At 36.3% G+C, this 16,876-nt stretch overlaps 1 long non-coding RNA gene across 1 annotated transcript; it reads left to right on the top strand.

Annotated features, from left to right (window-relative positions):
• Positions 1-6,693: 6,693 nt before the first annotated feature.
• Positions 6,694-11,047, top strand: LOC128290143 (uncharacterized). Its single transcript, XR_008279784.1, has 2 exons — positions 6,694-6,797; positions 10,865-11,047. It is a non-coding gene; the product is annotated as an uncharacterized LOC128290143 (long non-coding RNA).
• Positions 11,048-16,876: the final 5,829 nt, after the last annotated feature.

The raw sequence follows: 16,876 nt of genomic DNA, 5'->3' as shown, positions 1-16,876 counted from the left end.
ATGTTATAAAAATAATATATTTATTTATTAAAAATTTGTTATAGACATATCTTATTCATAGAAAATAAAATTTAAAGTTATGACAAAAAGTATATTGTTTATAGAAAATGTCTTTATAAAACATTTTTATAAAAGTCATATATATCATACATTATATATATCACCTAATTTACATATTATAAAAATGGTTGTAACCTATGGCAAGTTTTACTCCAAATTAGGTTTATATAAGTTTTATAATTAAAACTATAATATAATTTTTATAATTAAACTTGTATAAAAATTTCTTAAAGTTATGCAAATATTATGTGGTAGATGCTAGTTATGCAAATACAAAAGGTTTTTTACACCATATCATTGGTATGATACTATTTGTGAGAATGGAGCCTAACCAAACACTAGAGACGTATTATAAACTCTTTAATTTAAGACATTCCAAGCTTCAATGTCACATCCCAAATTTTTATTGTTAATTTTGCATGGTTGTAGCAAAAATGAGTTATTGGTCTAATGGTTAAGTATTAGTGTATCCAACCTAGAAACCCGAGTTTAATTCCCCTCTCCTATATAAGTTTTATTTATTGTATTTTTGCCCAAAACCCTAATTGGTCGTCCCTACCTAGAAACCTTAGGTATAAATGTTATTTTTCGCTTTTCTATCAACCTCATTTGCTCATTTTGCACACCGTCACCCTCTCTTTTTCTTCACTTTTCTCTCATATCTTCCTTTGTGTCGCCCCTTTTTGCCCTAATTTTTCAGTTGTGCTGCCACCTCCCTTCCCCTTTTTTGTTGTTGTTGTTGTTCTTAACATCGTTGTTGTACCCTTGCTGTCGTTTTCCACCCTTATCGTCACCCTTTTGTTTCTCTTTTTTTTTCTCTATTTGTCTCATTTTTTTTTGTCAAAACCACCATACATCATTTTTCATATCTTCTTTGGCCCTATGCCAGTGAACATTCATTTTTATGTTTTAATCTGTTACCACAAATCTAAATTCGGGAAGTGTAAGTTGTTATCGATCAGATCTGATATTGTAATTTCTTCTTATTTTCTCTAATGGTCGATTCTTACAAGTACTCTTTTTTTGTGATTTTGTTGATTGAAGGTTCATATCTGAATCGCTCGAATCAGTAGTAGTATCGAAAGTAGTTCGTATTCCCGTTTAAGCCGAAAAAGTGTAAGTAGAGATTTCAGAAACCATATCTAAAAAGCCACTCTCTTTCTTTCTTATGGTCGAACTATATAGGGTGATTAAGGGCTGGTTTTTAACAATTATTCTCTATGTTGGTTACAGATCTTAACTAGATCTATCAGATCTAAGTCTTAGAAACTGCGAAGTTAAGTTTAATGCTACGGATTTGCATAAATCAGGTGTGGGTCCTAACTTTTTGTGTTAATGATTGTTGTAAGCATGCACAAGTGTTAAATTGATGATTGGTCGAATATGCTTGTGGCCTAAGTGCTAGGGTTGAATGTTTTAGAGACTTATAACATGACCAATCGATTGAGTAAGTGCTATGAAGGCAAAGTCGATTGCATGATTGCTGAAATTGGTTGTTTTGTACTATTACTACTTGGCTTGTATAGCATGCTGTTGACTATTACATTGAATATTACTTGCATGTAAGCATGCTACTGATACTATTTATTGAATGTATGCAAGGCATACCATTTATTTTGTTTTACTAAATGTATGTTTAGCATGCCACCGATTGAAATTGTTATTGATAAAGCATGATGTGCTTCATTGTTACATGTCATATTACATTGCATTGATTTTGGGATTTGATGGGTTATGAAGGAGTTCTGTAGAGTACTGGCATTTTATCCTCCCCATGATTCCGGTCTAGAGTATCCTCCTATCTGTCGATTAAAGTAATGACTATCAGGAACGAAATAATCCTTTACTATTTTTTAGTTTAAGCCCCATTCGTGGTGTTATCGGATCCAAAGCGAATAGGAGCGAAAAAGAAACAATAAAGAATAAAAAGAAATCTTTTTTTTATTCTTTCTTTCATAGATATAGAGATCTAATCGTGTCATGATTTATGAGCTAATGGAATGTTTCATTTTTTCGTAATAGAAAGCAATGGGTTGAAATATCTATTGATATTCTACAAGAAGTATTTTATTGAAGGCTTAAGTTATTACTCAACAAATAAAAATTCAAATTATGAGCAGGCGAGATCAATTCGAAGCATTTTTTTATTCTTGAATATAGCGATGTAATTCCATTGGTATAATTTTGGACCTTCCAATCTATTTTTCTCATCTATTCTACAACCATACGAAGATAAATAATACTGATTCGGTCCTAATATTTAGTTAATATGCTTTTTTGTATTAGCAATACATCTTCACCTTCAGAGTATTGTTAGAGTATCGATGGTTTAATCGCATCTTACTAGCAGCTTGTCTGCAAACTATTAGTAGTTTAACTGCATATTGTTACTGGTGGTTTATTGATAAATGCCAAAAGTAACATGTTTTATCCTCATTCTTAATGCGTTTTTAGTTGATTATTTGATTTAAAATGATGGATTTTATGCTCCTAATCCTTTAAATTCATGTTTCTATACTTAGGAGAGCATTTGGGAGCAAAATGAACGAAAAACGAGTGAAAATTAGAGTAAGTTTCAGGAGCTACACGGACTAGGTCATTCCACACCGGCTGGACACATGGTCATGTGAGCCACACAGGCCGCTATACAATCATGTGCTAGACCGTGTGAATTTCACGAATCGTACTCCAAACATACGGGAAAACACAATTTTTAAGTTTTTCGGACATTCCAAGACATATATATGACACAAATAAGAAGATAGGGGGAGCCATCTTAGAATACTTAAGAAAACAACACGAAAAACACCATTTAAGCCGAATTTAAAGCAGATTGAATATCTCCTTTTGATTTTCTTAAAGTTTACTATGAGTTTCTTTATTTCTTGTGGTTATACTGTCTTTGGAATGTTTTTATTTGCTATCATGAACTAATTTTCTGAATACTTAGGGAGAAGAACCCTAAGATGGATTCTATTATTTGATTTTTATTTTTACACAATAAATACTTGGATATTATTCTCAATTATGTGTGTTTAATTTTTGGTTTAATATTTCTAGACTATTAATCCAAGTTTGATGTGCTTAAATTAGAGGAGGAATAGAACCTATTTGAGAGTAGATCTAGCGTAATTGAGTGCAGTTGTATGCAATCCTACAAAGAGGACAACATAAATATACCAGATTAGAGTCAAATCTAATAGGGGAATCCATAGATCGAGTTAATGCAATAATAGGGGTTTTAATTAGAAATAAATTTCAATTAATCAACCTAGAGTCAGTTGCTCTTAGTCTTGAAGAGAGATATTAGCATAATTTAGGGATTTTTACGGATCAAGATACTAAGTGAAGAAATTGCGTAATTTAGATCGATAATAACAAATAAAATCTAGGTGAATTCTTTCATGGGTATTGTTTCACTTCTTGGTTGTTTACTCGTTTATTATCTTGATTTATTATTTTCGTGTTCTTTAGTTAATTTTAGTTTTAATCAATCACTCCAATTTGTCAATTGAATAATAGAAAGACGATAATTATTAGTACTTTTAGTCTTCTTGGGAACGATATCTTGCTAACCATAGTTATACTATTAATTGATTGATGTACTTGCCTTAGTCAGATTTTTAGTTGGTTTCGTGGACATCATTTATCCATATCGAGCTACGGCTCTTACTGTTTTGGTGTTCGGAAGATGGGTTCTGGGGAACTCATGGTGTGTAGCATATGAATGAGTAGGAAATTTTGCAACATTCATATGAGCATGACCATGCATGTTATGTAACACCCCTTACCCGGTCCGATTGCCAAACCCTAGTAATAGAGTGCTACAAACAATTACAAAATATTTACATGTAATTAAAAACTTAAAATTTTAGTTCAATATCAATTTGCCACATATGATCGAACATAACATGCAATACAACCAAATTCGAGCTTAAGTCGAGCTTACGAAAGCTTTAGATTAACCTGGTATCAATTAGGGATCAATTTGAAGCAAATACAAAATGATGGAAAATTTTGTAAACAGGGGTCACATGGGCCTATCATGATTTTGAGGACTCTATCATTGTCGTTTCAATTATAAATCTATAATTGTGAACTTTTACAATTTAGTCATTATACCTTAATTAATTATCCAATTGACAAAATTAATCGACCAAACTTAAATTAACACTAATAATAATCTCGTAAATATTAAATAATATCATCGAAGATAGGGTTTCGAAACTATTGTTTTCAGTTGGAAAACGGATTGTTACAACTTAATTAACTTTAATTTATTTAGTTAATCCACTGTTAACATCACCAGCCGCTAACACCGACCTTGACAGATCTAATTGCTATTTTAGACCTTAAGTCATTTTCTAATTAAAAATCTATAACGATTGGACTTTACAATTTAGTCTCTGAACTTTAATTAATCACTAATTCAGCTAAATTACCTATTCAAAATTCAATTCATCTATATAATAAGTCTATAATTACCTTTATTTAATATTTACATACTCGGTTTACGGAAATGGGGTCCCAAACTTGAAATTTCTAACACCACTAGAAATCGGTTTGTTACGTTAATTATTAAAAATGAATTGAATAATTAATCTAGTCACAATCTAAACCCATCTTCAACATATTTCAATTATTATTCCATGAACATGCAACTTCTCAACCAATTGGAAAGGTGAATTCTTTGTGAAATTAAAATCAACAAAACAAGCAAACGAAAAAAATAATTGAAGCAAACAAAAATATTAAGATAAAAGAGAAGAGAAATAGAAATCTTATACCAATAGAAACACAGTTTCTCGATAATCTAAATCCAAAATCTGATTGAAATCCACAAAAAAAAAAATCTCCAAGAAACCACTCTTAAAAGCTAAAAAGAAAAAAAACCAAAAGTGTATAGAAAATATCCTAATGTTGTCTCCTTTTTAACCTAGTCTAAAATGTGCTATATTTATGTGTTTATAGGATTGTAAATAAACTGAGCTTAAACAAATGCACCTTCGGTTATGTTTTTTTTTTTTGAAACAATGCTTACAATTACCCATAACCCCTCCCTAACTCATAAATAGGAGGATAATACGCTTCAGCGCCCTCGAACTCACATCCTCATGCATTGGTAATAATGTCCATTCCAATCAAGCTAAAAACTCAGTCGATTTCATTTGTTTATTTTTAAGCTTGTTCGTTTACATTGAGAATTTTACATTTTTTGTTTGTGTTTGTGTAACGCCCCAATTTTCGGGAATTCTGTGAATGTTGGCAAAATTTCATGCTTTGATTTTGTCATTTGTGAGTGAAATTATGAAATAGAACCTATGTGAAAATGTTTGAAAATGCTATAGGCTAAATTGAAGTGGCCAAATAAATAGGAGTGCAAAATAGGAGGATTTACATGACAAACCTCCCATTTTACATAAAGTGGCCAGCCATCATGTTGTTGTAGACAAAATGTGCACTTGATATCCATAATTCATGGTAAAAGTTGATAATGGGTTAGGTAAATGTTCCATGATAATGGATTAGGTAAATATTCCATGATAATGGGTTAGGTAAATGTTCCATGATAATGGGTTATGTAAATGTTCCATGATAGGCATTTCATGTCTTTTGTATTAAAGAATTAAATGGATGAAATATGAAATTTTATTAAAATAAAAAGGGGTGAAAAGAACAAAGTTTTGTCCATCTTTGTTCATCATAGCCGAAAGTTAGAGAAGAGAAAGGAGAGGAGAAAGCTCTTGAATGTTCGGTCACTTGGGGAAGAAAATTGAAGGTAAGTTCATGGTAGTTTGCTTCTATCTTGATGTTCATGAGTTCTTCTTGATTCTACCTTAACTCTTGAAGCATATTTTGGTTTTTGGTTGTGTTGTGAGCATTTTGTCATGAATTAAAATGAAGGAAATGGTTGTTGTTTCATGTTCTTTTGATGAAAAATGGAAGATAGGTGAAGTTGAGCCAAACAAATGAGCATGCATGTGCCTTAGATGCTAAGGGGAAAAATCGGCTAACATGTTGTGCTTTAAAATGATGAAATGGAGACTATACTTAAGTAAACTCATAGATATGTGATGATTGATTGGTGATATACGTGTTTAAATAACATGCATGCAAGTTATGTGTGAAAGAGTGATTTGGTAATAAATGTGCTTGGGACAGCAGCAGTAATGTGACTTTGGAAAATCACCATAAATTGTGAGAGATGAGTTAGAAGGTGAATAAATTATTTAATTAAAGCTTAATGAGTCTAGTTTCAAATGAAATAAAGGAGAACATATTTTGAATTCTGTACAATGAGAAATTTGATTCGTAATGAAGAGTGGTCAGATTAGTCAAACAGTGAAACATGGGAAACTTTAAGAAACATCTGGTATTGATTGGCCAAACCAAAAATTCTGAAAATTTTATGGATAGAAGATATATGAGTCTACTTTCAGGGAAAATTAACGTCACTTGATTTGGAGTTTCGTAGCTCCAGTTATAAATGATTTAGTGACTGTTGCTCAGGAAGACAGCTTGCAGTGAAATTATGATTATGTGGTAAACATTGACAAAAAATTGTTAATGAGTTGCTTATTGATTTCTTATAAGCTTACTATGATCTGTAGGTGTGGTTGGCCGAATATTGTAAGGGGTTAATACGTAGTTCGTATTTTAATAGTTAGATTAACGTGTTAGTAATCCAATTGTAGGCAGTTCGTGTGTGGATCTCGTCAGCATATCATCGCAAACAGGTGTGTAACTAACACCCTCTTTCTTAGTCTGGATCGGCAAAAGTCGAAAAGTCGAAATGCCGAAAATCGGTATTTTGTAGATTTGCGAGTGTGCGAATGCTCGTAAGGTAAATTGATTAATGTTTTTGGTAAGCTGCAAAATTTGGACTGCAAAGTGCATGATTTCTGTACCCTCGATATTTTTGGGCTTAATGGGCCAAAATTGGAATGATAGGCCAACGGGCCCAATTCAAGAAGAACCCTCGATGCGTGATTACGTTAGTACGTGAAAAGTAGGAATATGCATGAAAACTCTAAAATAGATAAATTACGGAAATACCTTTAAAAGTAGAAAATTTACAATTTTACCCCTAGTAGATAAATTACCGAAATACCCCTAGGGTTAAATTGACCTAAATGCATGTTTGACTGTTGTTATTTTGTGACACCCCGAATGTGACCCTAGTCGGAGAGTGGTTTCGGGACCACGAAACCGAGTCACAAGAATAATTAAGTGTTATATTCCGTACTTATTGTATGTGGAATTGGTATGCGTAAATATTTCGTGTCTCGATTTTTATTAATTAGGTGCTAAATTATAAGAAAGGACTTAGTAGTGAACTTTGAAAGTACGATAGGGAAATAGGTGATGACTAATTAAAGCATGCATGCAAAATAATGGACTTGCATGTCAAATTCCCCTTTCTACAAGTAATGGCCGCCATGACAAAGAAATATGGGTCAAACATGTCATGAAACATGTTTTGTTGGGCATTAGGGAGAAATAGTAAACAAATAAGCATGGGTAAGAAAAGAATGAAAAAAAAATGTGTGTGAGAGAGTGGCATACCCCATTGCCGTGAGTTGTAGAGAAGGAAAGAAAAAATTTTGTTCATCCTTTCTTTGAGCCAAAACTAAGGAAGAAGGAGGATTTTGCTTCATGCTTGGTTTGGAAGAGATCTAGAAGGAGATTTGGCTAAGTTTGCATCAAGATTAAGGTATGTATGAGGTTGTGTTGGGAGTTTCATGCATGTTTTGGTTGCTAACTTGATGTGCATGTTAGCCATGGCTCAAATCTTTGGTATGCCATGGAAATGGTATTTGGCCAAAGTTGTTATAGTGATAAAGCCATTGCATGCTAAGTGTGAAGCTTGATGATGATGCATGCAATGATGGATTTTCTACTCATGAGTAAGATTTTGAGTTTTCTCTTTGTTTTATCATGATTAAAGTTGAAAAGGAGCATGATTGTCATACTTGGCCATGATGCATTCTTGAGCATGATTCATGCTTCTTGCATGTTAGTTAAAAGTTTGTGTTTTGGATGGCTATGGACACCTTGAAAATTCGCCATGCTCATATATGCATATATATGATTGCACATTATGTTTGGTTATGAACTAAGTGATGAATATATTGATTTAAAGAAGAAAATGTGGAAGAATGCTTGTGAAATTGCAAGCACAATTGCCTAGCACACATATAAGTGCTTGATGCTATATTATAAGTTTTGGGCCACAATGTGCAAAGCATAAATTAGTAGATTGCATGCTGTTTTTGTGAGGTATTAAGTGCAAAATTGACCTCAACATGTACATGAATATTCGCCTTGGGTAGCCTATTGAAGGCCTTAGCATTTCCTTGATGCTCAAATAAATTGTATTGAATTGCTTGATGTAGTATAAAATGTGCATGACCATTGTGTATTCAAGCTAAAGAGTGGCCATATGACCATTTAAAATCCTTGTCATATTCGGCCATAAGCAAGCACAATGAGGTTTTAATAAATTGAATTTGTTTGAATTAGCTCAAGAGCTAAGAGGGCCACAATTGGACAAGGGAAGGAAAAGGTGATCGAATAGCCGAAAAAGCCGTTCGACAACATCCGAGGTAAGTCCTCAAGAAGTGACCTTACTTGAATTATGTGAGATGAAATATGGATGTGTATGATTATTGATTATGTGTGTATGAGTATTTGAATTCCACCGGGCTAAGTCCGGCGAATATGCTAATGATATTAATTGTGTTTGAGCCTTAGTATGTGAAAATGAAATATGTATGTCCAATGATTATTGATGTATGTGTGCATGAGAAATTGAATGATATCCGGGCTAAGCCGAAGACAATTATGCTGGAAATTATATCCGGGTTAAGACCGAAGGCAATTGTGCTAGTGGTTATATCCGGGCTAAGGCCGAAGGCATTCGTATGAGTTATTCTATCCGGGCTAAGACCGAAGGCATTTGTGCACGTGATTATATCCGGTTATATTCGAAGAATCTTGGGCTGGAGGTGAGTGTTGGTTGCTGAAATGAATTTAATTAGTACACTCGGACAGCCCAAAGGATAAGGTGCGTTATATGTGCATTGGAAAGTCGGCGTGTTTGAGCAACATTCGCTCAATCGACTAATGAATTTCAGTTATTGAATTGATTGATGCTTTGCGAACTTATACAATGATGAAGTATGAAGTAAGAATGTGTATTAATGAAATGATGCATTTGGCTATGTGAATGTATTGCTGTAAATTATAGTTCATTATATTCCTTGAGACTTACTAAGCATAAAAATGCTTACCCGTTGCTTTGGCTCTTAGTTTTCTAGATTTCGCTCGAGGCAATCGGATTTGGGATCGTTGAAGTCAAGTCATCCACACTATCAAGCCTCCATTTTGGTATAAATTTTGGTTGAACTTGAGATGGCATGTATAGGACTACCTCTTGTTTGTTAAATACGTTGTAATGTAAGTTTGTATGGCCATGCGAAAATGGCTCGAAAAGGGAGCATGAACTTAGACTTATTGTGGGTTGTATGTATATATATTTGGGGTCATGATGTGGCTATGGTTTGGAAATGGGAATGTTGGTCATATGATCAGCCATTGGCATGGTTAAAATGATCATATATGAACCTATGTATGGCAAGATTAGTTGAATCATGGAGACTACCAAATAGGTAAGTCCTACCTTAAAACAGATGCTGCCAGCTGCAGTGGCGTGAATGTGAAAAATCACCATAATTCATAGGAATGGAATCAAATAGTGAATAAGCTATGTAAATGAACCTTGATGAGTCTATTTTCATATGGAAGAAACGAAACGGTCATAGGAGTTACAGGTTAAGAGATATTAAAGCTATTGTGAGACAGGGCCAGAATGGTTTCTGGGTTCCCTGTCGCAACTTTAAAATTCACTATAAATTATCCAAAAGAATTAGGAGATATACCTTATATGTACAGATTCCATTTTGAGTCTAGTTTCATTAGAAACAAACGACACCAGCATTAAAGCCCTGTGCAGAGAGATATTCAAGTTATACCGCGCGAAGGTCAGAGCAGTCGATCCCTGTAACTTGGGTAACTTTAACTAATAAACTGTACCAATTGGCCCGACCAAAATCCTAGAAATAAATCCATGGATGTATATATGAGTCTAAATTCAGGAAAATTTACGAAACCAGTTTCGAGTTTTGAAACTCGAGATATGATTTTTAAGGCGACAGTGACGCAGTTTTCCAGCCTGACTGGAAATGTCAAATTGGGGGGCAAAAACATGTGAACTTGGTTTGTTAACCCTCGGGTCCGACACCGGCGATGGTCTCGGGTTTGGGGTGTTACATATTTACTGCATGCCATGTTGTTATTATCTGATGCATGGGATTGGGATATTGACGGAGGAAGTACTGAAAGTGGCTTGTCCACGTACTAGAGGCTTTGCCTCAATTTACTGTTAACTGAGCAGCAAGGCTGCAACTGTGGAGTGTTGGGCTGGGTGGGTTAAGCTATTCCCCACATGGAGTGTATGGCTGGTACGGGTGGAGTGTAGTGGTTGGTGGGTTGAGTAGTCTCCCCAAATGGGCTTGCATATGTTTATTGATGTTGCATGTATTTTGAAATGAGCCTATGGGCCATACTGTTATCTGAATAAGGGCTAAGGCCCGTTTATTATGTCTGAAAAGGGCTCGGTCCATACCACTTTATTACTGAATGGGCTTAGGCCCAATAGGCTTGAGCTGACTTGGGCTTTGAATGGGTTTTCCTTACACACTGAGTTTCCCCAAACTCACCTCTTTTATTTTCATCCACGCAGGAAATCCCCAACCATAGTGGGCTTGGAGCTGTGAGGGAATTCGGAGTGGCCACCCGGTCTGAAAGTTTGATTTTCTTCTGGTGAACTGGACATCCTTTTAATTACGTTTGAGGTTTTGGGCTTTTAAATGTAATAAGGCCGCTTATTTATTTTTTATGGTTTTTATATGTTTTATTAAGATAAGTAATGTTTATATTTAACTGTTGAAATTGGATAGCTTTAGGGCGCGTTTTTTCAAAAACAGTAATTGATTTCAAAATAACACGAAAGCAAGCAAAGCTTCTGCAATGAAGATATTTTCCAAAATTAATCACTTTTCCTAAAAATGACTTAATCAAATCAGTTTCCTAGAAATATACATGACGTTAAGGTATGGAAATGGCGGTTTGCATGTCTAGGATTGGATCCGAAGGGATTTGGTACTTAAGCAGTCCGATGGACTCACCTCCTCTTTTCTGGTTTCCTACCTGGTGCATAACTTCCATTTAATTTAACCTATAATGAAATCATCTTTTAAAACACTCAGTAAGTTTTCTTTCTAGATCGGAAATGTTTTGAATGCTTCAATGTGGCATGTCGGATCCAGCCATAACGTCTGGGCCGAGTTTGGGGTGCTACATTTAGTGGTACCAGAGCCCAGTTACAATAACTCTTCTGTGGATCGGGTCCAAAAAGGGTTTTCAAAACTTTATGCCAAAAAAAAAGAAAAAAAAGATGGTATTTTTGGAAAAATCTGACTTTTGTAATTTCCTGTTTAAAGGAGATAATCTCCGAACTTGTTTTTTTAACACAAATGTTTGGAAAATGGATTTCAAAAAGTCTAAATCTTTTGAGTTTATTTGAAAATTGATGAGGTGGCACACTGAATCCCCGGCACCAAGGCTGTAAGTACTATTCTGTTTTATATACTGAACTGTACTGTAGTTAGTACTAAACCTTAGAGATAGTACTATAGATAATATAGCGTAAAGGCTACGAAACTGAGACTGTAGGCTAAACTAAGCCCTAGGAAATTAAGACAGTAGCTAAACTGTGGTTACGCGAGAACAACTCTGAAACTTTATCTGTTCATAAGATATTCTGTAATAAACAGTGGAAACAGTATACTAACTGTATAAAATTTGTAATCAGATAATACGATATGAGTACAAAAGGCCGTGGATGGAGCCAAGGAAGTGCTCGAGCGAGATCTTCGTCTTCGAGACATATGCCAGCGATGGATGCACAGGTAACAGAGGTAGAGTCTCATGACCGTGGTGCCGAGGATGATGCCCTGTCACAGGCAATGCTTCGTGTTCTAGAAAGGGTTACCGGGGCAAGTACGGGCAATGGAGTTTGGGGATCTATTTCTGAACGACTTGGACTAATGAGTGAAGATCTTTAGGGCGTGTCGGTATAGCCCGAATGTGGCGGAATATTAGTTGGAGGCCACGAGCGGATTATGGACAACTTGGACTGCTCGAGGAGATTGTGAGTGGGGTATCTATACTAAGTCCTTTGGGTCACCTTCGGTTAGGGTAGACAAACTGTATAGGGATGTACCCTTAGAAACTCAAGGTAGGATTTTTCTTGGAGATCGATGGAGTTCTTGTTCGAGAGTTTGATCTCATTTTGGGAATGGGTGGCTTGTTAAGCATAAACGACTCTGGATTGTGCTACTAAACGAATGGTGTTAAGGACCACAAAGGATGAGGAGGTTATGGTGATAGGTGAGCGAAGGGATTATTTGTCCAATGTGGTGTCGGCATTAAGAGCCGAAAAGTGGATTCGGAAGGTTGTGAGGTCTATTTGGCATTTGTAAGTCGATCGGAAGAGGAGGGACTGACAGTGGATAAGGTTAGGACCGTAAAGGAGTTCCAAGATGTTTTTCTGGAGGAGCTTCCAATATTGCCTCCGAACCGAGAAGTTGAGTTTGGAATAGACTTATTGCCTGGAACGGCACCAGTGTCTATCGCACCGTATAGAATAGCACCGAAGGAGTTGGTGGAGCTAAAGGCACAAATTCAAGAGTTGTTGGATAGGGGCTTCATTAGGCCAAGCGTGTCTCCATGGGGAGCACCGGTGCTATTCGTGAAGAAGAAGGATGGTACAATGCGGATGTGCATTGATTATCGCCAGTTGAACAAACTGACAATTAAGAATAAGTATCCACTGCCAAGGATTGACGATCTGTTTGACCAGCTTAGAGGGGCTTCTGTATTTTCCAAGATCGACCTTCGATCTGGATATCATCAGTTAAGGGTCAAGGAGGCAGATATCCATAAGACAGTATTCAGGACTCGGTATGGTCATTACGAGTTTCTGGTTATGCCATTTGGACTGGCGAACGCTCCTGCAGCGTTTATGGATCTATTGAATTGTGTGTTCCAACCATTTTTAGATCAGTTCGTAATCGTCTTTATTGATGATATCCTGGTATATTCTGAAACTGAAGCGAAACATGATGAGCATCTCCGTATAGTGCTGTGAGTGTTAAGGGAGAAGGAACTCTTTGCGAAGTTTAGCAAGTGTGAATTTTGGTTGAGGGAGGTAACCTTCTTAGGACATGTGGTCTCTTCCGAAGGGATTAAGGTAGACCCTCGAAATATTGGAGCAATTTTGGAGTGGAAGCCACCTAGGACGGTGTCGAAAATTCAAAGTTTCCTAGGGTTGGCAAGATACTACAAAAGGTTTGTGGAAGGTTTTTCTGTGATGGCAGCACCTCTGACAAAACTCATAAGGAAAAGAGTACCGTTTGTATGGACTGAGAAGTAGCAGGAAGCTTTTGAGAAGTTGAAGAAAGTTCTGACTGAAGCACCTGTGTTAATTCAGCCGGAGTCTAGGAAGGATTTTAGTGTGTACAGTGACGCATCACACGTGGGTTTGGGATGTGTGTTAATGCAAGAGGATAAGGTGGTTGCATATGCATCACGACAGCTTAAGCCTCATGAGGGGAACTATTCGACTCATGATTTAGAGTTGGCAGCAGTGATATTTGCACTTAAGATTTGGAGACATTACTTGTACGGAGAAAGGTGTATTATATACACAGACCACAAGAGTCTTAAGTATTTGTTGACTCAGAAGGAGCTGAACCTTAGGCAAAGGAGATGGATTGAGTTGCTTAAGGATTATGACTGTTCGATCGAGTATCACCCAGGCAAGGCTAATGTGGTAGCAGATGCTTTAAGTCGTAGAACCGTATCTGATCTGAGAGCAATGTTTGCTCATTTGAGTCTGTATGATGATGGCAGTTTGTTGGCTGAATTGCAAGTAAGGCCAACCTGGGTGGACCAGATTAAGGAAAACCAGTTGGAAGATGAGTCTTTGGTTGCTCGTTTTCAACAAGTTAATGAAGGAGAAACTTCTGAGTTCGGTTTAAATGGTGATGGAGTTCTGTGTTTCCGAGGAAGAATTTGTGTTCCGAAGGACTCTGATTTAAGGCAGACAATATTGAAGGAAGCTCATGGGGGACTATGTGCCATGCATCCTGGAGGGAATAAGTTGTATCACAACTTGCGAGAATTGTACTGGTGGCCTGGACTTCAACGAGAAGTAACGGAGTTTGTAGGGAAATGTCTGACATGCCAGCAAGTGAAAGCTAAGCATCAATTACCGTGCGGATATTATGACCGATGAAGATACCACTTTGGAAGTGGGAGAGGGTAACCATGGACTTTGTGAGTGGGCTGCCCTTGACACCATCAAAGAAAGACTCGGTGTAGGTGATTGTGGATAGGTTGACCAAATCGGCCCATTTCATACCTGTTCGTACTGACTTTTCACTTCAAAAGTTAGCCAAGCTGTATGTGGCGAAAGATTGTACGACTTCATAGAGTCCCAGTTTCAATTATTTCTGATCGAGATCCCAGATTTACATCTCAGTTTTGGAAAAGGTTGCATAAGGCGTTGGGGACGCGATTGAATTTCAGTACGGCTTTCTATCCCCAGACTGATGGTCAATCGGAAAGGGTTATTCAGATTCTGGAGGACATGTTGAGGGGATGCGTGATTGACTTTCGAGGTAGTTGGAAGGATTACTTGCCGTTGGCAGAATTTGCATACAATAACAGTTACCAGGCGAGTATTCGAATGGCACCGTATGAAGCACTATATGGACGAATGTGTCGTACACCTAGTTGTTGGACTGAACTAGGAGAGCGACAAATTCTTGGACCAGAGTTGGTAGCTGATACTGAGGATAAGGTCAGAATAATTAGGGACCGGTTAAAGAAGCATCGATAGGCAAAATTGTATGCGATTTGAAGCATAAGGAGATTGAGTACTCAGTAGGTGATATGGTCTTCTTAAAGGTTTCTCCTTGGAAAAAGATATTAAGGTTAGGTAAGAATGACAAGTTGAGTCCGCAGTTCATTGGGCCTTATCGGGTTTTGAAGCGAGTAGGCCCAGTGGCTTATCAATTGGAATTGCCTCGAGTTAGACAGATTCACGATGTTTTCACGTCTCCATGTTAGGCGTTATCGTTCGACCTCGCTCATGTCGTGCGATTCAGAAATTGAAGTTCGACCGATTTGACCTTTGAGGAGGAGCACGTGCAAATATTGCCTCGAGATGTTAAGGTTCTCAGAAGGAAATCTGTCTCGTTAGTGAAAGTACTTTGGCGTAATCATGGAAGGGAAGAAGCTACTTGGGAATCAGAAGAGACTATGCGTCAACAATACCCTCAACTAGTTGGATCAGGTAAATTTCGAGGACGAAATTTCTTTAAGGAGGGTAGAGTTGTAATGCCCCAATTTTCGGGAATTCTGTGAATGTTGGTAAAATTTCATGCTTTGATTTTGTCATTTGTGAGTGAAATTATGAAATAGAACCTATGTGAAAATGTTTGAAAATGCTATAGGCTAAATTGAAGTGGCCAAATAAATAGGAGTGCAAAATAGGAGGATTTGCATGACAAACCTCCCATTTTACATGAAGTGGCCAGCCATCATGTTGTTGTAGACAAAATGTGCACTTGATATCCATAATTCATGGTACAAATTGATAATGGGTTAGGTAAATGTTTCATGATAATGGATTAGGTAAATATTCCATGATAATGGGTTAGGTAAATGTTCCATGATAATGGGTTAGGTAAATGTTCCAAGATAGGCATTTCATGTCTTTTGTATTAAAGAATTAAATGGATGAAATATGAAATTTTATTAAAAGAAAAAGGGGTGAAAAGAACAAAGTTTTGTCCATCTTTGTTCATCATAGCCGAAAGTTAGAGAAGAGAAAGGAGAGGAGAAAGCTCTTGAATGTTCGGTCACTTGGGGAAGAAAATTGAAGGTAAGTTCATGGTAGTTTGCTTCTATCTTGATGTTCATGAGTTCTTCTTGATTCTACCTTAACTCTTGAAGCATATTTTGGTTTTTGGTTGTGTTGTGAGTATTTGGTCATGAATTAAAATGAAGGAAATGGTTGTTGTTTCATGTTCTTTTGATGAAAAATGGAAGATAGGTGAAGTTGAGCCAAACAAATGAGCATGCATGTGCCTTAGATGCTAAGGGGAAAAATCGGCTAACATGTTGTGCTTTAAAATGATGAAATGGAGACTATACTTAATTAAACTCATAGATATGTGATGATTGATTGGTGATATACATGTTTAAATAACATGCATGCAAGTTATGTGTGAAAGAGTGATTTGGTAATAAATGTGCTTGGGACAGCAGCAGTAATGTGACTTTGGAAAATCACCATAAATTGTGAGAGATGAGTTAGAAGGTGAATAAATTATGTAATTAAAGCTTAATGAGTTTAGTTTCAAATGAAATAAACGAGAACATATTTTGAATTCTGTACAATGAGAAATTTGATTTGTAATGAAGAGTGGTCAGATTAGTCAAACAGTGAAGCATTGGAAACTTTAAGAAAAATCTGGTATTGATTGGCCAAACCAAAAATTCTAAAAATTTTATGGATAGAAGATATATGAGTCTATTTTCAGGGAAAATTAACGGCACTTGATTTGGAGTTTCATAGCTCCAGTTATAAATGATTTAGTGACTGTTGCTCAGGAAGACAGCT

Source organism: Gossypium arboreum, chromosome 3 (assembly GCF_025698485.1).
Source record: "Gossypium arboreum isolate Shixiya-1 chromosome 3, ASM2569848v2, whole genome shotgun sequence".
Lineage (NCBI taxonomy): Eukaryota > Viridiplantae > Streptophyta > Magnoliopsida > Malvales > Malvaceae > Gossypium > Gossypium arboreum.
Note: the sequence above shows the minus strand (reverse complement) of the source record. Positions and strands in the feature narration are given on the sequence as shown.